Source organism: Gigantopelta aegis, chromosome 15, assembly GCF_016097555.1.
Source record: "Gigantopelta aegis isolate Gae_Host chromosome 15, Gae_host_genome, whole genome shotgun sequence".
Taxonomy (NCBI): Eukaryota; Metazoa; Mollusca; class Gastropoda; order Neomphalida; family Peltospiridae; genus Gigantopelta; species Gigantopelta aegis.
The window spans coordinates 31,188,507-31,195,403 of record NC_054713.1 but is presented as its reverse complement, the minus strand read 5'-3'; positions in this window follow the sequence as shown (position 1 = coordinate 31,195,403).

The window sequence follows — 6,897 nt, the reverse complement described above, 5'->3', positions numbered from 1 at the left end:
GAGCAGAGGGGACTTTCTTTTATATTTTCAGGACACTGGAATTACAACATATCAAGCATCATATATGTTTAAAGGATAAAAAATATCCTAAAATTTTATACTGGTTAAATAATGTGCAGGTGTGTGTGAGTGGATATATATCGGGAGGTACCCCCCCAAAAAACAACGACAAAACAATAACAAAAACTATAAACCTACTGAATTTGGAATTACACTGTATTTAAAAAGTAGGGGGACTGAAACTTCGATATTTCACATGCATTACCATATGGATATTTTCCACCTTCAATTCAAGGCCCATAAGTCAAATATAGTTTAAAATAGCAAAATTTTAAAATTGTACATGAAAAAAAGAAAAGAAGACAGGATGAAAACAAGTGCAGTAAGCATCACATTTGTTTACTTAATTGTTGCCATTTTAACAATATTTGACCTATGTGTCTAAAAGGTTCATTGAAGGTAGTAATATTAATATAGTAACAAAATTATAACCCCCATATTATTTGGTGTTTTTAACCACAATTTCATATTCAGTAGGGTTATCTTTGGGTGTGGGGTGAGGAAGCAACTCAATATATTATTAAAAAAGCAAATAAATTAGATCCATGTTGCCCAATAAGCTTGTCCTGCAATGTCAGTGAATCTTGTATGGTAATTATATATTGATTCCCTAAAACAATGTAAGTCTAGAAGGGAAAGGAACCATTCAACAATTGTTATTTTTTTCTATTGTTTCATTAATAATATATATATATATATATATACAAAAACAAACAAACAAACAAACAAACAAACAAACAATCTGTAATACCTGTAGAACAAACTGTATACATGTATATATGAAAGTTAAACTTTGCTTTGTTTTTAACAACACACAGGGAACCAACTACATTTTTCCATTAGCAGCAAGAGATCTTTCATATGCACTTTCCCACACAGGACAGCACATTCCGTGGCCACTGACTTTTCATCCCCTTCCCTAGATTCTCCTGTGTCAGAATTACCAAATGTGTGACATCCACTAGCCGATGATTAATAAATCGATTTGCTCTAGTGGTGTTGTTAAACAAAACAAACTTTAACTGTAATTGTTGAATGGTTCCAAAGCAGGTGAAATCATATTTTGTCAATCAGTGATGAAATTACATAAAATCGCAGATCTTTCTGTGAAAATGCATATTAAATTGTGTTTAAAAAAAATAAAAAAAACAGTTAAACAAAAATTAAAACAAATACTTTAAAATGTTATAAAACTGAACTACAAACAAGCAAAAAAGTTAGAAAAAAATATAAACAGACTAGTAAGATCTGTACAGATATAAAACAGATCAGCTATTCCTAAATGATTCCTAAATGTTTATGATTTCAGCTATTCCGAAATGTTTATGGTTCAAACAATATTTGTTAATGTCTATATAAAGACATTTCCCTACATTATACAGCTGACGGTATACATAATTAGTCAACATGGACAGCAATAGGGCCTCCACGAGTCAACAAATATATTGGACTTGAGTACTCGAGCCGGACCCGAGAAAGAAAGAAAAAGAAAAAAATGTTTTATTTAACGACGCTCTTTCCGATTAGCAGCAAGGGATCTTTTATTTGCGGTTCCCACAGGCAGGATGGCACAAACCATGGCCTTTGTTGAACCAGTTATGGATCACTGGTCGGTGCAAGTGGTTTACACCTATTCATTGAGCCTTGTGGAGCACTCACTCAGGGTTTGGAGTCGGTATCAGGACTAAAACTCCCATCCCTCGACTGGGAGCCGTAGCCGGACCCGAGAACCCAAACACTAGATGGTAATCAGACTAAGGAATAAAGTAAAACAGCATTATGCATCCAGACCTCTCAACCTCGAGGCGGACCCGAGAACCCGGACACTAGATGGTAATCAGACTAAGGAATAAAGTAAAACAGCATTATGCATCCAGACCTCTCAACCTCGAGCCAGACACTAGATGGTAATCAGACTAAGGAATAAAGTAAAACAGCATTATGCATCCAGACCTCTCAACCTTGAGGCGGACCCGAGAACCCGGACACTAGATGGTAATCAGACTAAGGAATAAAGTAAAACAGCATTATGCATCCAGACCTCTCAACCTCGAGCCGGACCCGAGAACCCGGACACTAGATGGTAATCAGACTAAGGAATAAAGTAAAACAGCATTATGCATCCAGACCTCTCAACCTCGAGGCGGACCCGAGAACCCGGACACTAGATGGTAATCAGACTAAGGAATAAAGTAAAACAGCATTATGCATCCTGACCTCTCAACCTCGAGCCGGACCCGAGAACCCGGACACTAGATGGTAATCAGACTAAGGAATAAAGTAAAACAGTTTGGGCTACTTAAAAATATTAAAGGACCTTATTCCTCTAAAAATGAATAATAAATAAAAATTACATTAATTGATTTTAAACCAAATCTAGCTATCGCATCACCTTAACTGAACCATGATGGAGTGAAATCCATGTCATCCCTCTCGGCAATTTTAGTTTTTGAATTGTGGACTATTGCCATAATTCAATTATTTTTACAAAATGTCATTAATAAATGGAGTATGGTGGTTATGAAGATGGTTGAATAAAGTACATTTAGGGACAAATCAAATTATTTTTGTTCAGGTAATACTTTGTTAAAACCATTAAATAGGTCACAAACATCTGACAATGCAGCTGTGAAAATATTTATGGAAAGGGGATAGGTGAGGGACAACCATTTCCAGTGCCAGTGGTAAATAAAATTCAACTGTTATAGTAGGTCAATTCCAGCAGATCTACTAACCATAAACACATACACATGTCTGCACACCCAATCCATACCCTCCTATCAAGTGATAATTTCTGCCCAACATCAAGTTCCCTCCCCTAAACCCAAGAAGAAGAAAAACATTTCAATAGAAACCACCTCATAACAATCATTCTGAGAGTACTGCTAAAACAATACGTTCCCTACCAGATCCAACTTTTTTTTTTATTACTTTCAAAAATGAGTAAATCACCATGAAAGTCAAACTTGATCTTCACAATACACGATAAAGCTATACACAAAATTTCAGCTCAATATCTTGAAGCATTGTGGGAAAAAAAGGTCTGGAAAACTATACGACAGAATAGAATAGAATAAAAATGTTTTATTTAATGACGCACTCAACACGTTGTATTTACGGTTTTATGGCATCAGACATATGGTTAAGGACCACAAAAATATTGAGTGAGGAAACCCGCTGTCGCCACTTCATGGACTAGGCTACTCTTTTCGATTAACAGCAAGGAGTCTTTTATATGCACCATCCCACAGACTAGGGTAATACATCTCACAGCCTTTGATATACCAGTCGTGGTGCACTGGCTGGAACTATATGACAGAAGGACAAATATGAAACCTATAGTACCCTCCGGTTGGACTGGTAGGGGACTAATAATAACGATACTGAAAAATATTTGGCACTATATGTTGGAATGTTATTATTGAGATCATTCTGATTCATAGTAAACACATGGGCTAATTCCTTTCTGTCCCGTTGAACATTATCTATTGCAAATAATTTGAAATGTCTGAGGATTGTAAACCAAAAACTGTATTATATACAACACTGACCGGCCTCGGTGGCGTCGTGGCAGGCCATCGGTCTACAGGCTGGTAGGTACTGGGTTCGGATCCCAGTCGAGGCATGGGATTTTTAATCCAGATACCGACTCCAAACCCTGAGTGAGTGCTCCGCAAGGCTCAATGGGTAGGTGTAAACCACTTGCACCGACCAGTGATCCATAACTGGTTCAACAAAAGCCATGGTTTGTGCTGTCCTGCCTGTGGGAAGCGCAAATAAAAGATCCCTTGCTGCTAATTGGAAGAGTAGCCCATGTAGTGGCGACAGCGGGTTTCCTCTTAGAATCTGTGTGGTCCTTAACCATATGTCTGATGCCATATAACCGTAAATAAAATGTGTTGAGTGCGTCGTTAAATAAAACATTTCTTTCTTTTATATACAACACTGGGACAAGTTTGGCCATTTGTTTGCATAACTGGAAATAATTTTAATGAAATTTTTTGACCTGCAAATATTAAGTCTTTGCCAGGAAGTGAATGATCACTCACACCCTCCTTTATATTTGCCTAGAAAGATTGAGGAAAAATAGAGATGAAGGTGGGTCAATTTTTTTTTTTAAATATTAGTGGTCGGGTACTTAAGATTGGTCCTAATATTAAGGTTGCACAATGATCTAAAATGTTGGCCTCCATTCAGAATGTATGAAAAGCATCAGCCAAAACCTTATGGAACAATTTCAGGATTCATAGCTTTAAAGACCAAACAAATTCAAAGACTTTTGTGTGCCATTTTCAAAGACTTAAGCACAGTGGTCAAAAACAATAGAATGTGCTAAAAACACCAAATCAGTTTGTTTATGTTGCTGTCCATGTGAAAAAATTGAAGTTTTTTTGACATGCATCATGACAGATTAAACCTTGTAACTGGAAAATATCAAATGCAAGCAGCTGTAAAAGATAACATCATTGCTTTCTTTGGCTATGATTTGTGAGAATTTAAAGATTTTCAAAGACCTACATGTAAAAATAATTTTTTCAAATTCAAACACTTTCAAGGAACTTAAAGACTGCTATGAACCCTGAATTTTGACAAACCGCAAAACCCCTAGAAAATGTACCAATGATTAAAAATGCAGAATTCCCGATACATCATGAAAGCAGCTAATATATCACCTTGCAAATATGTTTTTACTAACTTATATTTGAAACTTACTGTGATTGTTCACCTGGCCTTGATTTGCCACATGGTAAAAGGAAGGAAGGAAATATTTTATTTAATGACGCACTCAACACATTTTATTTACGGTTATATGGTGTTGGAGCCTCATGGTAAAGACCGAATATTAAAGTTTGTAGATGGTGCAAACTATTTTTTGCTGTTCTTTTCTTAGCATTAACCTAACACCTGTGTTCGAAAAGTGGAAAATATCAACTGTATTACTATGATACACAGGGCACTAGCCAAAGCTTCTGTGAGGGCTAGTGGAAAATATCAACTATATTACTATGATACACAGGGCACTAGTTAAAAATTTGTCGAACACTGCCTACACCTTCCTATATTTTGCTTAAATACCTTTGACTATATAACACTGGATGCGTATGGTTATGGCCAACACTATGTAATGTTATGCCAGGCAGACATTGTTGACAAACTTGCCGACTTTGTGCAGCTCACCTGTCTCTGACGGCCTTATCCAGTCAACTTGTCCGATTTTGAGAATTTACAGTTTTCATAAGATTTGTTATGTTGTAATAAATCACAAATCTACATGTTCTTGTACACTGTTTGCACAGCCTATAAGCACATTACAACAATTCCTGAGTTACTTCTGCAAAGATTATGCATGGAACTGATTAACCTGTAGTTGTTTATTACAAATAAATAATTAAATATAGCACCTGTAACTAATATAAACCGGTAGCTCCTTTTAACTCATGCAATTCAAAATGTAATACTATTTAAATCACAGGTTTGATTTTGTCACAGGTAAACAACCAGTCACAAACTTATTAAAATATGTATACATACATATATGTATCTTTTCAAAATCTGGTCCTTTGTTATCCTGATATGCATAACATGTACTAGCATTATTAATTTAAAATAAATAGATCTCTGAAAAAATACAATTTAAAAATAAATAAGTTGTATAATAGGCTAAGACATAATTATGTACAAGTAAAAAATATACAGGGCAAGTTCCTAACTACAACATTAAAAATAATTTGTACTTTGATGTCTCAGAACATCAAATGATCAAACTACTGGGTAAAAAAATAAAAATAAAATATGTTAATCAGTATCTGTTACATTTTCATATATTTGTTCATATTCTTGGTTTGTATATTTAAATATTGCTACATGCAACTCACCATTTCCTTTTTCTAATCTTGTACTTCCATATAAACTACATACATTTACAATGCTTAAACACCTGTTTATGTCTTATACGTGTGTAACTACATACATTTAGTGCTTAAACACCTGTTTATGTCTTATACGTGTGTAACTACACACATTTACAATGCTTAAACACGTTTGTCTTCTACGTGTGTAACTACACACATTTACAATGCTTAAACACCTGTTTATGTCTTACATGCGTGTAACTACATACATTTACAATGCTTAAACACCTGTTTATGTCTTACACACGTGTAACTACATACATTTACAATGCTGAAACACTTGTGTCCAAGAAAAACAGGCTTCGTAAATTTGGCCCCGTGTTTCTAAAGTGAATACCCATTAAAACTACTCTTTTTCTTTTTTTAACAATATGAAAACATTTTTAATAGCCCTTGGTGACTTCTGATGAGCTCAGTGTTCAAATGTTCCAGTCATACTCAAATGGAGTTTTTTCACTACCAGCATCCCACTAAAATTAACTATTTGAGCAACACATTCCTGCAAGACGTGTTTTTGCTTATGAGAGAGTTATCATGCACAGTGTGCAGGTAGATATTGCATTCTTTGCTGGTAGATATTGCACTCTTTGCCAGAAATACTGTTAAAAAAATACATGTGTTTTTAAGTCTGATTTTCATTAAAATTCTTTTATAAATACCATACAACAATGTTCCCGAGTGTACCCCAAATTTCCCTATTTACAAAAAATTTAAATGATAAGTTTAAATTGTAGGATTGGCTGAAAGAACAATTTTGATGTTATGCAACTTACCAATTAAGTTTAGTAGAAAATTGCTGTAATATGCATGCTACTTATTGTTGTGTGTTCAGTTAATCGTCAACAAAACAACTGCCCAAACGTTTTTCGGAACAGTCTATCTCGTCTCTTTAAAGGCATATTGTCACAGACCACTATCTATTTAA